This window comes from Prionailurus bengalensis, chromosome D2, assembly GCF_016509475.1.
Source record: "Prionailurus bengalensis isolate Pbe53 chromosome D2, Fcat_Pben_1.1_paternal_pri, whole genome shotgun sequence".
NCBI classification, from domain to species: Eukaryota; Metazoa; Chordata; class Mammalia; order Carnivora; family Felidae; genus Prionailurus; species Prionailurus bengalensis.
The window spans coordinates 86,805,411-86,819,819 of NC_057351.1; positions in this window are offsets into that span (position 1 = coordinate 86,805,411).

The following is a 14,409-nucleotide window of genomic DNA, read 5'->3' on the forward strand; positions in this document are numbered from 1 at the left end:
CATGGCCCTGCTGGGGGGATTCAGTGAGATCGCGGCGGACTCCGCGCCTGCGAGGAGCAGGCGCTGAGTAAGACGCTGGCCGTTGTCGCCTCTAGTCTCTTGGGCGGCGCCACACTGATTCGTAAGTGGCGGCCGCTACTGTTACTCGCTGCCGGCTGGGAGCCGTGACCCCAGCGTGGGCGAACGGACCGCCTGTCTCGGGCCTGGTGCGGTTCCGTTAGCAACGACTTTCCCGTTTCCCCCGGGCCGCCAGGGTTTGGATGGTGCGAGTGGAGGCGACCCTCCCGGCTCTGTGCGGGGACCCAGCGTCCGCTCGCACGGCGACCTTCGGGGGTCCATTTTCGTTTTGTGCCGTCAGCGGCGGGGTCTTGGCGCTGCGAGTCCCTACGCCAGATCACGGCTGGAAAGCCACTGGCCGGCTGGGCTGCGCGGGCCTGAGGGCTGGGGGTCGCCCCTGCGTCCCGTGCGCGCGCGCCGTGCTGCCCAGGAGAGGCTGCGGCACGTGCGGGGCCCTCAGCTCCGTGTGCGGCGCAGCCCCGGGCGCACGGGGGGTTCCTGCCTCCCCGCTTTCTGGGCCAGGGCTGCGCTCGCCCGATCCGGGTGACCTGCCCCAGCGGGGCCCGGCCCCCAGGACACCCTCCCCGGCCTCGCTTGCCACACACCCCACGTCCCCGGGGCAAACAGCCGCGTGTGCGCCCTGAGAGCCTGGCCGCGGGGGCACTCTGCCCGCAGGATGGGGCCCCAGGGGCCGAGGCACCGCGGCCCAGGCTGGGACTCGGGGGGGGGGGGGGGGGGGGGGATGGGAGGGCCGCTGGGGCGGGGGGGAGGAGGAGACCGGGTGGGCGGGGCGGGTGGGCGGGGCCTTGCGCGGGGCGGGGTCACGTCCCTCCTCCGGACACGCCCTTTGCTCTTCGGGACCCGACGGTGGGCGGTGGCGGCCAGAAGGGCCTCCGGGGCGCGCCCGGCGGGACCACAGGGGCGCGCAGTCCTTCCGAACGGTGCGGGCGGCCCTGGCTCGGAGGCAGGAGGACCCGCCAAGCTCCCGGCGCCGCGCTTTGGGCGAGAGCCTCCCGGCCGTCTTTCACCGCGGAGGAAGCAGATCCCGAGTCGCTGTCCTGCGCCCCAGCGACCCCGGGTCTGTCCACGTCGCCCGGCCCTCCCTGCGCTGCGGCTGGAGTGTCCTCTGGCCTCAGCGCGCGCGTCTCCCCGGGGAGCCGGTGGCCGCGGTGCGGGACCAGAGCGCGGGGCGAGGGCCGCGCGTCTACCCGACGCTCTGGGGTTCCCAAGACCGCGCCCCGGGCGGTCCCCGGCCTCCTGGAGGCCGCGCCTCGGGCCCCCCTCCCCCGGTGCCCGGGTCCCGCGGGTGAAGGCCTGTGGACTTCGGCGTCCTCCCCGCCCGCCGTCTCTGGCCTGCGCCCCCGCCGCCCCCTCCCCGGGGCTCCCACCCGCACCCCGTTCGGCGCCCCCTGGCGCAGCCCCTCCTCCGGCGAAGGTGGCCTGCGGGGAAGCAGCGCCTCTGGGCTCCCAGCTTCGGGCGGACCTCCGCCGCCTGAGCCGAGAGGTTCGAGAATGCCATCTCCTGGTCTTGAAGAAAACGTCCTACAAAGGAGCGCTTTTCGGGGCGAACTTACAACGTTGTCGGGAAGCGCAGAGCGCGCTACTTGGCACAGACCCTCATGCGTTCGATCGTATTTATTCGGCACCTACTACGTGCCGGGCGCGCCCGGGAACGCAGGGCACTCCACGACCCCTCGCGCACTGGCCGGTGCGGGTGGGTAACGAACGATTAACAGGGGGCTTGGGGAGTGTCTGCCGGACGGACCGGCTCGCTGGCGGAGGCGGGTCGGGAGGGTCGGCCCCTGCGGAGGGCGGGTCGGGGTCAGGTCCTCGCAGCCGGCTCCTTGGGCGGAGGCGGGAGGGGAGGCGGGCCCAGGAATGGAGCTTGGATTGAGGAGCCATCGAGTCCTCGGAGACGTTATCAACGAAGCGGTCCTCCGTCTGTGTTCCGCTCGTCGTGGTCGCTGAGCTGCGGCCCGCCGGGACCATGGCCACTCTGGGGGCCACCCCTGCAAAGGGCCCTTGCTTTGCGCCCATGATCCTCAAACCCTCGCACGATGAGGCCTCACGGGGGTCCGACTCGGGTTGCTGAGCTAACCCAGGGGTCCGCGAGCCTAAAGAAGACCGCGGAAGTGCCCGGATGTAACCCCTGCAGCGTCCAGGTCACAGAGCGAGGGAAGAGGTGCGGGAGCCCAGACCCACGCTGTTGGGCCGCTCAGAGGAGGCCGACCTTTGCCACAGGAGGAGGGGCAGGAGCAAGTCCCACCCTCCTCAGCAAACACCCCTGGGGCCCCACGCAGAGCCCCCGAGCTCCCCGAGCCTCTAGTGGCCTCACCCTGCGTGGGGAGCCTTGCCAGAGGAGGCCCTGAGGTGGGAGGGGCTGGAAGAGGAGGCCTCCCCCGTCCCACCCCTTCCCCCCTCCCCCCACTTGCACTGCTCTGCGGCCTGCACGCTAAGGCCTGGGCCGCTCCCCAGCGAGTACCAAGCCCCCTCCGGGTAGCAGCACCTGCCGAGTGGTCATCTCTGAGCCTGTCACCTTGTCAGCACCCAGGTCAGCGGAGACTCCACGCTCAGGTGCCTCGGGGCTGAGTAAATACTATGGAATGGAATGGCCCAGCATCCGGCCCCACATGCGGGGGGGGGGGGGGGGCGGTCCAGAGCCCCTGGCGGGGTGGGGGAGGGGTTCTGTGCTCCCCCAGGGTTCAGTAGGCACCTGGCCCCAGCCGCGTGAAGGCTCCCATCCTCCGCAGATCATCTGCTTCCTGTGCCGAAGCTCCTCCCCCAGCGTGGGGACCCCCCCCAGGCCCCTCCCACATTGCCCCTCCCGCCACCCAGCTCCTCTCCCCTAACTCCAGCACCTTTGTTCCTTCAAAAGTTATTTATTTGGTAAATGAAATGGCCGTAGAGCGTCACCCTCGTGTCCCTAACAGCCTGGCTGCAGCCTTCACTTCCCTTCTCCGGAGCCTGCACGGATCTGCTCCACCCGCCGCCCTGGGTGTGCTGGAGTCGCTGTCTTGCTGGGGACCTTTGCACACACACCCGTCTCCCAGAATAAGCGTGTGGGGGGGGGGGGTGCCCCCTACATGGGTTCTGTGCAGGCTGTGACTTCTTCTGACCCGGCCACACAACTGTGGGTCATCTCTGCTTGGGAGACACATGTCCACAGGCCCCTCGTGGCTGCTGCAGGTGCCCACAGACAGGCGTGCCCGCGACCTCTGCTGATGCACAGCCAGTGTCTATCATTAGCTTCTGGAGAAAGCCTCTCAAGAGACTGGCACCTCCCACCTCCTTGGCCAGAGCGCCAAGACTCACTTGTGGCTACCTGACCTCTCCAGTCAGGATGGCCCCTCCCGGCGCAGGCGCTCTGGGCTCTGGTCTGCCTCCTCTGCCTCCCGGGTCCCTCCCTTGGGACTCACGCTCTCCATGGAGACGTCCCACAGGCACCAGCCCACCGGTGGCTGCAAAGAGCTTGAATAAACAGCTCCCCTGCAGAGAGGCAGCTCAGCCCAGAGCCCAGGAGGGGTGGTCCCCCCTGCAAGAGACCTGAGCCTTTAGGCCAGCCTCCCCGCTTTGTTTGGGGTCCTGCTTCTGAGATGCGCCTGGCTCTCCTGGAGACCTGTGGCCACCGTCCCCTGCAGCCATACCCGAGCTGGGTCGGCCGAGGCCCCAGCGCCCTCTACGGGCCCAGGGAGCCCGACCGCCATTGAGGAGGGCCCCCGCTGGGACGTGCCGCCCCCCTCCAGTGCCCCGTAGAAACGGGATCCGGGCGAGGGGGACTCTGCAAATCTACCTGAATCCACAAGGGGGCCCCCCAGCAGGGGCCGACCCACCACCACAGGACCACAGAGGCCGGTCTCAGGGCGATTGTCACACGGTGTCTCAGAAGCCCTCTACTGGGGTCCTAAGAATCTTGTCTCCTTCAGGAAAGGACAAAGAGAGGCGGCCGTAAATCACAGCCCCAGAGCTCGTTCCCCAGGGCCGCGCGGGCCCCAGATGAGCAGTCGCTGGTAATGAGCTCTCCCCCGGGGGCTGCTCTCCTGGGGGTGTCTGACCGCGTGCCAAACTCACTAATTGAGCACCGCGTAAAAGATTTGTGTTAGGGCCTCTGCTCGGCTGCCGTGGCCACGCTCCCAGGATGGGACGGGACCAGCCCCGGCCGGGTGGAGGCTTCCGGAAGGGCTCTTGGCTACACTCCAGCCTGGCCCCGGCCCCTTCTGTGGGGCTTCCCGGCGGGTGAGGGTCCAGCGGTGCCACGGCAGCACCAGCCCCGGGATGGGTGGCCTCCACGGGCCCCTCGGGTGCCCCTTCCTGGCGATGTGTGTGCAGCGGTCTTGGCCACGTGGGAGGGGGCTGACCCCATCGTGGGGCTGTCTCTGCCCCACCCTGAGTGCGGGGCCTGGGCTCCCTGGCTTGAACGTCTTTGTCCATCGCAGGCCTGTTGTTGGGGTGGAAGCAGATGACACGCTAAGTGACAACTGTGTGCTCCGGTTATTCACACGGTGACCGAGGCACTCCTGCTAAGGCCTTGTCAGTGCATTGCTGCGTCCCAGCAGACAGGAGGTTGGGAGGGAGCCGGGGGCCACTCAGGACCAGGTGAGGAGGGGCCCGAGTCCAGCAGAGGAAGGAGCTGTCTATTATGAGGGCAGATTTGCATTTTAAGGGTCACTGAGCACCAGGGGGTGGGGCCTGGACCCCGGCCAGAGGCTGGCGTGAGGCAAGAGCCACGGGGCCCTGTCCCCACTCCCCCGCGGTTGGGGCGCTCAGGGCCTCTGTCTCGGGAAAGCCTCTCCGGTTGGCGCCTCACGTAAGAGACCGTGTTTGCTCTAGCCTGGGCACCCTGCCCTGGGTCCCGTGAGTGGGGAACATCCAGGCCATGGAGAATAGGCCCCCTGATGCTGCGGGGGGGGGGGTGGTCTGCATGTGAGGCAATGCGCCCCCCCACGCTCCCTGCAATGCGTGAGGGTCTTGTGCTCCAGGCGCAAGGCTGCCCGCTGCCCGGCTTGGCCTCTGTGGGCAGTGGGCTCAGTGGGGCTGGGGAGGGGAGTGAGCTGGGCCCAGCGCTCGGCTCTGGCACGTGAGCCCCAACCCCCCCCCTGCCCCGGTGCTGATTCATATAAGGAAGGAGATCCCCCCCCCCCAGAGCCCTCCCACCCGAGCCCTGGGGCTCACCTTGCTTCTCTGGGGAGGACTGTACCTGCCTCTTGATTATTCAGCTGCCACATGACCGCCGTGGCCCAAGGGAAGGTGTGCGGAGGGGACACTTGGTGGCCTGAGCAGGAAATTTCAGAGCCCCGTGTGTCCGCCAGTTTTCCGGCTCTCTCCCTCTGCAAAGAGGCATGTCTCGGACCAGGTCCAGGCGAGAAGACCCAAGGAGCAGGGCAGGCTAGCCGGGGAAATCGGCCACTGGGCTTTGGTGGGGGGAGATGTTTGTTATCTGGCACCACTGACAAAGGCTGGCTGGTGCGTGACAGTAACAAAGGGGCTCCTCCCAAATCCCCACGGAAGAGGATGATCCATGTTCTGAGGCCTCTAGTTGTGACCGACATTTGGGTGACACTGGAGGGTCCTTGTGATTTCCTCACTGCCGCTTTCCCTGGACACTTGAGACAGCTGACACCTGTCCCTGCCCTCCAGTGGCGGGCATGGTGTGATGGGAAAGGACACCGGGCAACTCACCCAGGATGCTGGGGACAAGTAGGGGCCCGGGGAAATCCTGGAGGCTCCCTGAGAAGGTAACATGGAGCTGAGCCTCCGGGAAGGTAGGAATTTCAGGGGGTTGGTCTCTGCTGCTCCCAAGGAAAGACTTCACAGACCCAGGAAAGGGGACCAAACACGGGCAGTGCCCGGGACCCTGGCATCTCCCGCACCGTAGAGGACCAGGAGCCCCTGACGGACGAGTGGGTGGGGGTCTGGCGACCTGTCCAGCTGCCCAGGACTCCGAGACCAGGGCGGAGAGAGCATGTTTACCAGAGGAAGTTTGGACCAACCCACGGAAGCCAACTGCCTCACCGCTGCCTGGGCCGGAAGGCAGAAAGCCAGGCGTCCATGGGGGTGGCGGGTCACCCGGAGGCTGCCCTCCACAGCTGGGCCGGGCAAGTCCAGGAGCGGGTGCTGCCACCCGGTGATGGTCCTTGAAGGTGCTTAAGGCCCCAGAGTAAGACAAACAGAACGCGGATGGAAAGGCCAAGGCGGTGAACGTAGGGCTGGGCGGCTGCTTCAGCCTCAGGGCAGGCTGGTGGGGGCAGGGCGGGGTGGGGGGGACCTCTGTACACCTGCCTGAGTGCCCCCAGCCGTGCTCCCCGAGTGACAGGTTCCTGGATCCAGATTTCACGTCCGCTCAAGGGAGGACCCATCACAGGCGGCCTGGGGGCATCTGAGTGAATAGGGCCCAAGGGGAGGGGTGGGCACAGGCCCCCCTGCTCCTAGACGCTGCCCTGCGTGGTCGCTGGGATCTTCCTCGGCGGACCCCTCCCTCGCCCACAGGCAAGAAGACGGTCTCCACGCCGCCCGGGTCTGGGCTCCGAGGGCTCCAGCGGCCGTAGATAGAGGCTGACCTGCCGCAGGGTCTGGGATGAGGCTTCTGCCCTCAGGGGTGCCCTTGCTGGCCCTGGGTCAGCGGCCTTGACCTCTTTGGTGATTGGTTGTCAGGGAAGGTGGGCGCCCCCCCCCCCAGTGAAACCTCTGAGGCCCCCTCGGTTACCCCTCAGGTCTTGGGCCTGGCGGGAAGCCCGTGGCCGGCTGCATCGTTGTCCCACAGCATGTCCTTTGTGTTCTGCCCCCTTTCTCCTGTGTCCCCTGCTTCTTACCCTCCGTCATTCCTCTACCTGTAGTCTCGCTTCTGGGCGTGGAGGGTGGGGGCCAGGAGCCGTCTCCCCGCGAAGCCCCGGGAGGTCCAGGTGAAGGGGGCGGGCGTGTCCCTGACAAACATGTGATTGGCGTGTGACACGCAGACAGGCAGTAGGAATCGCGAGCCAGACGGTCGGACGGTCGCATCTGTGGGGCTCCGCCTGAGACAGAGCCCCGCTTGGTGGTGGGGGCTGCTGGCCGTTCGGAAGGCGCACGCGCACCGCAATCCTTGGCAGGGACAGAAGCGCGTGAAGAGGCAGAAGGCAACCCGATTGTGCTCGTGAGCTCCCATTCGGCCCCACGTGGGGACGGGCCAAGACGCCAGCGGCGTCACCAGAGCTGGCACACCGCTCCCACCCACCGCGCGTGGGTGTGTGTGACGAAGAAGGTGTCCCCAGCAGCGTAATGAGGGGAAGACCCTGCCGTGAGAGCCTACCTGGCGTGAAGCCGACCTGGAGAAGGCGAATCTTGTTTCATAAATTAATGCCATTTCATCGTGGAACATGTGAACACGCCCTTTCCAGAGAAGAAACCTGGAAGGACCCGTGGGCCCCAAACCCTCCTCCAGTGCCCCTCTTCCCTCTCGTATTCCCCGGTGTGTTTTGGCTTCTTTTCCCAGGAACGTGTGCCGCTTTCGCTGTGAAATCCCCCGAAATCGCACCGGGTACGAGTGTAGCCCAGGCGGCCGTCGTGTCTGGGCTGACCGAGGCGCTGGGGGTGCCGCTAGCCCTCAGCGACCAGCTTCTCTGGGGTCAGGCAAGTTCCGAACGACCTGGCCTGTGTGTGCGGGGCAGGTCCCCCGCGTGAGCCAGGGCAGAGAAGAATCCCGGAGAAGAGTCTGGGGCGGTCGTGAAGTCACGAACACGCAGAGGCCTTGGCGGGTCAGGCCCCGCCCTGGGAGCTGGCGGAGGGGAGAGGTCACCCAGGTGGTTCTGACCCGAGCCGGGTGCCCGTGACACCTCGGTCCTCTGAGTAAGTCGGCGACGTGGCAGGACAGACCCTCTGACTTGGCTCCTAACACGGGAAGAAGGAACCCGCTGGGCCACACAGCTGCCGCTTCTCTGCGGTGTTTGGTTTCACTCTTGGCTGCGGTTTCCGTTAGTTTCTGGGTTTGCTGAGCACAGGGCCCAAGATCCACCCTGGCCACTCCCAGGACGTGTGTCCCGAGGCCCCTCCAGGGCCGGTCAGGGCTGATCAGGGAAAGCACACACTTAATTTCTGGGCGGGGTTGTGCCCATGGACACATAGTGCTGACTGAGGTCCCACCAGAGGGGAGGGGGGCAGGGGGAGGCAGGGAGAGGGGAGAGGGCAGGGGGAGGCAGAGAGAGGGGAGGGGGCAGGGGGAGCAGAGAGAGGGGAGGGGAGCAGGGGGAGGCAGGGAGAGGGGAAGGAGGCGGGGGAGGCAGAGAGAGGGGAGGGGGCAGGGGGAGGCAGAGAGAGGGGAGGGGGCAGGGGGAGGCAGAGAGAGGGGAGGGGGCAGGGGGAGCAGAGAGAGGGGAGGGGGGCAGGGGGAGGCAGGGAGAGGGGAAGGAGGCAGGGGGAGGCAGGGAGAGGGGAGGGGGCAGGGGGAGGCAGAGAGAGGGGAGGGGGCAGGGGGAGGCAGAGAGAGGGGAGGGGGCAGGGGGAGGCAGAGAGAGGGGAGGGGGGCACGGGGAGGCAGAGAGAGGGGAGGAGGCAGGGGGAGGCAGGGAGAGGGGAAGGAGGCAGGGGGAGGCAGGGAGAGGGGAGGGGGCAGGGGGAGGCAGAGAGAGGGGAGGGGGCAGGGGGAGCAGAGAGAGGGGAAGGGGGCAGGGGGAGGCAGAGAGAGGGGAGGGGGCAGGGGGAGGCAGGGAGAGGGGAGAGGGCAGGGGGAGCAGAGAGAGGGGAGGGGGGCAGGGGGAGGCAGGGAGAGGGGAGAGGGCAGGGGGAGGCAGAGAGAGGGGAGGAGGCAGGGGGAGGCAGGGAGAGGGGAAGGAGGCAGGGGGAGGCAGGGAGAGGGGAGGGGGCAGGGGGAGCAGAGAGAGGGGAAGGGGGCAGGGGGAGGCAGAGAGAGGGGAGGGGGGCAGGGGGAGGCAGGGGGAGGCAGAGAGAGGGGAGGGGGCAGGGGGAGGCAGGGAGAGGGGAGAGGGCAGGGGGAGCAGAGAGAGGGGAGGGGAGCAGGGGGAGGCAGAGGGAGGCAGAGAGGGGAGGGGGCAGGGGGAGGCAGGGAGAGGGGAAGGAGGCAGGGGGAGGCAGGGAGAGGGGAGGGGGCAGGGGGAGGCAGAGAGAGGGGAGGGGGGCAGGGGGAGGCAGGGGGAGGCAGAGAGAGGGGAGGGGGCAGGGGGAGGCAGGGAGAGGGGAGGGGGGCAGGGGGAGGCAGGGGGAGGCAGAGAGAGGGGAGGGGGCAGGGGGAGGCAGGGAGAGGGGAGAGGGCAGGGGGAGCAGAGAGAGGGGAGGGGGGCAGGGGGAGGCAGAGAGAGGGGAGGGGGCAGGGGGAGGCAGGGAGGGAGGAGAGGGGAGGAGGGCAGGGGGAGACAGGGAGAGGGGGAGGGGGAGGTCCCATCAGAAGTGAAGGGAGCAGGGGGAGGCAGACAGAGGGGAGGGGGGAAGGGGAGGCAGGAGAGGGGATGCCCCCCCAGGGCTCCTGCAGCCCAGGCCCAGTCCTGTCAACTAGCAGATGTCGGGTGCGGCTTGCGGGGTGTGGGGTGTCGGGTGTGGTTTTTGGGGTGTCGGGTGCGGGGTGTGGGGTGTGGGGCGCAGGCGAACCCTCAGCGGCTAATCGTACCCCTTGCTGGACTGTGTTTTAAAGCAGTTGGATGTGCCAACACTGAGTTTGGTGCCATTGGGTTTCTGAGCCAACAGGCTGGCTGGTCGGAAAAGGCAGCACTTGGGCGCCGGGCACTGTCCTGTTCGGCTCGCACACGGACAGAATCGGGCACCTGCCAGCCCCGGGGCCAGCCCCGCTCAGGCTGCTGACTTGTCCCGGGCAGGAGTCACGTCCCCACGCCCCACGCTCAGGCCACCTGTGACCGAGCAGAGGCGGGGGTCCTGCCTCCAAAACCGTGCACTTCACCTGGGGCATCAGAGGCTAAACCAAATCGACGTGGAAACCGCCGCGTCGCCTGAGCATGGCCAGCGGCGCGTCACCTGAGCGAGACCTGGTCCCCACCTTACAAAGCCTGGGACGTCTCCCGGCTGAGCTGCTCTGAGAGGATGGCCGTCCTGCCCGGGACTGCCCTGTGCATCTCCGCGGTCGTGCCTGCGTCTGGCCCGGACGGGTCTCTGGAGGTGCCCTGCGGGGCTGCCTGGGAGTTACGGGGAGCCCCCACCCCCACCCCCACCCAGCCCAGGCCCCATGAGCCTCAGCCAGCAGGTTCGAGTTCTGCTGCTCGTTCTGGCCACGCAGCCGTGTCCACGCTGGGGCAGTGGCTCGGGACCCCGGGGTTTAACTGTGCAGCCTGGCCCCGAATGACTTCTGCAGGGTGGCAGGTGACAGCCACTGGGTTCCTGACGGGTGGCGGCCGATGGGGACAGAACCCAGAGCAGGCCTCTTCCTGTCCGGCTCATGCCTTTCCCAAGGGAAACGCAGGGACGCGGAACAGTCGAACCCCGAGCGGGCAGAGGTCGCCAGCAGGGCTCAGGGGGACAGAATTACTCCAGATTACGCCTCTTGGGAATTTTTAAGAAGAACGAAGACGGGGATTCCCACCGTTCTCGCAAGAGTGGGGCAGCACAGAGTGCATCCTGGGAGTTCAGGGAAATCCTCAAACCGCTCAGGGCCTCTCAGGGATTCTCCCATGAGGGACGCGAGGTTACCTCCGAGCGTGTCCTGATGAGACCCGGCCGCCCCAGCCACCCCTGACCTTCTCGTCCGGTCCCCCGGCTTCCACGAGAGCCGATGGCAGGTCCCGTGTGATAAATATACTCCCAGACCAAACTGCCTGATACACCTTGTCTGCCTCTGGGGGAAATTAAACAGACTATAAGGTCTATTAAAATTTTATTGGTGTGAGATCTTTTTCCAATTGCCTTTTAGAAAGAATATTGATCTGTTAACCACTTACATACCCACAGGAGTAATTTGAAGAAGTTAAAAAAGAAACCAAACGCTATTCCTTGTGCTGTGAACGTGTTGGCTCTGTGACGTCTTTTTCTGGCTAAATCTGCACCTCAGAAGACAGTGTCCCTGTGATCTGGAGTAACGGCCTCGGGTGCCAGGCTTCAAGCAAACAAGACAAGACCTACTTTAAACAACAGTGCGCAGTCTCCGTGTGTGCACTTACGGGGAATGTCACATGGTGTCTTGCTCAAGATGACTCCTTAGATTATACCTGTTGAATAATTTGGGTTTAAAATACTCATCCACAGCCAGGTACACAGTCACCCTGATTCACTGTCCTGGGGCACAGATGGACAGGTGGCGGCCAGAGCTGTTGAACCCTCCGGGGCTGAGGGCCGTGCGGTGCACGCAGGAGAGGGGGAGTCCGAGCACCGTTACGGGGAGAAGGCCCCAGCTCAAGGCCCGAGTGCGGGACACATCAGTGCCCTTGCCTGGGCGGGCTGGATCCGTACCTGGGCCTGTGAGGCCCACGTTTTGTGTGTATACTTACTGAAGGGCTGTTTCTGTAAACATGGGTTTGAGTGGGGCTCCTGGGGCCCCTCGAGGGGCCATTTGGGGGCGGTAGGGAAGGGGTGAGGGTGAAAGGACTCTGTCCCCGCACGCGGCTCAGTCCTCAGAGTCGGGGCTGCAGGCTCACGATCCTCAGGCCTGCCCTTTTCGTATGCTTGTAGGCACCAGCCTCCCTGGGCATTTGGGGCAAGTGGCCTGGGAATACGTGGGGGAGGGCGGGAGGGGGTGCTCAGGTGGGGCTCCCAGAAGCCTCCAGGCTTACCTGGGCCCCAGGGCCGCCCAGGCTGCACTGCCCAGGCTGGGTCACATCTCGGTCATCCTGGAGACCTTGAGGAGGGATCAGCCCTCCCTGCCGCATGGAATGGACCCGGAGGCTGGGGTCCACAGCCCCGTCTCCCCCCCCAAGACGAGGGAGTGGACCCAGGGTGGCATCGGGCTCTCCAGCTGGGGCTCCGAGTGGGAGTCTCAGCCCCAGGGGCAGCCCCGTGAGCGATGCCCTGGGCCTGACCACTTTGGGGTGGGGGTGGGGGGAAGGTCGAACCCTCTTCTGCCTCCCCCGGGCCTCCGCCCCTCCCCAGCTCATACGTGCCTCTTTCCGTTTGGGCTTCCAGCCCCTAACCCTGTGGTTTTTCAGCAAGCCAGCCTCGAACCTCTGCTCCTGGGTCAAGAGGAAGGAAGGTGCCAGGGACCCAGAGCCCCTGGGCTATTGCACCTGCTACCCTGGAGGCCGGGCCAGGGAGAACGGCAGGTGGCCGGCTCTGCGTCCTGCAGCCAGGAGCGTGCAGGGCCCAGGCCAGTCGGCGTGGGATCCGCTGCCCCTCCCACCCACCTGGCCCGAGCCCCCCTCACCCGGCAGTCCTGCGGCATCTGCTGGTCGCTTGGTGGCCCCTGAGCCCGCGGGCACCATCCCTGAGCCCTGTGCTCCTCCCGGCCCCCCGTGAGCCAGTTCCGTGCTCACCTGGCCCCCCCAGGCCTGCCGTTTGGAGAGGTGGGTCTGACTCCATGCGGTTTGGATCTGGAACCTGGCGTTTTGACCATGATGCCAGACGAAAGTCACACGTGATGCCAGAAAACTGTGTAAAATGTTTGCGGGGCAAAACCCATCACGGTAAGACAGACCCCACGGCGAATGGACAGCTGGGAAGGATGTTTCGGTGTCTGCGACAGAAAAGATTAGTGTCCGTATGGGAGAGAACTAGGCACTAATAGCAGAAAGGGAAGCCGATGGGCCCAGTAGAGGGACAAATCATGAACAGGAAATCCAACCGGGCGCGGGACACATTGCCTCCTGGGTGGAGAAAATCCCACTTGCAAGCCAGGAGCTGCTCCCCGACCTCGGCCGGCCTCCCCCACGGACCCTCATCTCAAACTGGAGGCTCCCCGGGGAGCCTCTGGCTCAGCCGATGGCCCTTGGTCCCCTATCGCCCGGGGCTGGGCGTCCCCATTGCCTCCTGTGTCCCCGGCCCAGGCAAGGGGGAGGGCCTGGGGGACCCCGGATCTCAGGCCACCGGGCTGAGGGCAGCCGCCTCCGTCTGAACACCGTCTCCCGCCTCTTGTCACAAAGAATTAAACTCTGTAATAAGAAAATGTCCCCTGTAATTTGGCCCATCGGCTTCATCCCGGCCATTAGCCAAGCGCACGGGGGTATTAATCTAGTCATCTCCTTCTGGTCTCAATGAATTGTGATAAAAATGTCAAACAATTAGATTATACTGGCCAACAGCACGGAGTGATTGAGCGGCGAGGCAGGGCGCGTCCCTTGAATCACCCTGACGATGGCAGCCGTGCGGGGCGATAAATCCGCCTTCACGGCGGGCACCAGTGTCAGCAGCACGGGGCAGGAAACCAAGGCTGGGGGCCCGGGTGCCGGGGGGGCGGGGGGGGGGCGGGACAAGGGGTGACGAGGAGGGGCGACGCTCAGGGAGGCGGGAGCAGGTCCTCCCAGGGTCTGCAGGCCCCCCGAGGTCCAGGCCTGCAGCCTCGCGGGGGCCCAGAGCCGGGCGCGGGCGGCAGGGCGGGTGGACCCACGACAGGCCTGCCCTTCCCCGGAATGGCACTGTGGCCTCTTCCTCTGTGTGAGGGTGAGGACACGCTGAAAATTGATTTCTGTTGGAAGTGGGATAATTAACCTGGTTGTTTCTATCTCCATCGTCGTCATAATAAAACGGGGGGACAGCAGGGTTGCCCGTGGCGCGAAGTAATATTGTCCGTCTTAATGCAAGGGAGCGTTAATTGAATACAAATGGCCTTCCCTGAAGCTGCTCAGTTATATTTCAGAGATATGGGATAATGATGCCAGTTAATCATTTTTACAAGATACAAAATTACTGGCTCCTCTGGGAAGATCATTAAGGAAAACAATTGTTCACAGCAATTGAAAATAGAGTTTTAATTATTTAATACAGAAATTAAACTATTGGAGACCGGTGCTGGATGAGGGAGCTTAATAGACATACACACAAGGGTCTGCGAACGTCTCAGCTTGATTAACCCGCCTAATTTCTTCGTCCACATCCACCCGGGGGGCCCGCTTCGGCCGTGACTGTGAATTTCCTGCTTGCGGAGGAGGGCCGGCCCGGTGCCCGAGGCCCCGGCAGACGGGTGCCCGCTGGGACCACGGACTTCCCATCCCAGGAGGACTGGCTGGCAGCCGCAGGGAGGGACCCAGGAGCCCAGAGCACCAGCCAGGATGGCCGGAGGCCGGGGAGGCGGTGGGCGCTGAGACAGGTGGGGCCTGTGGCGGCCACATCACAGAGGACGGGCCTCGGCTGCGCCTGGGTGACGCTGTTCCGCGGGGACGAGGTTGACACAGGTCCCGGGGCCGCGGGACCCACCTTACAGGTGGCACGGATGCGAGCCCCACGGGGGTCCTGGCCGGAGCGAGGTGCCGACCCCGGCTGACCCGGGCCCCGGGCCCA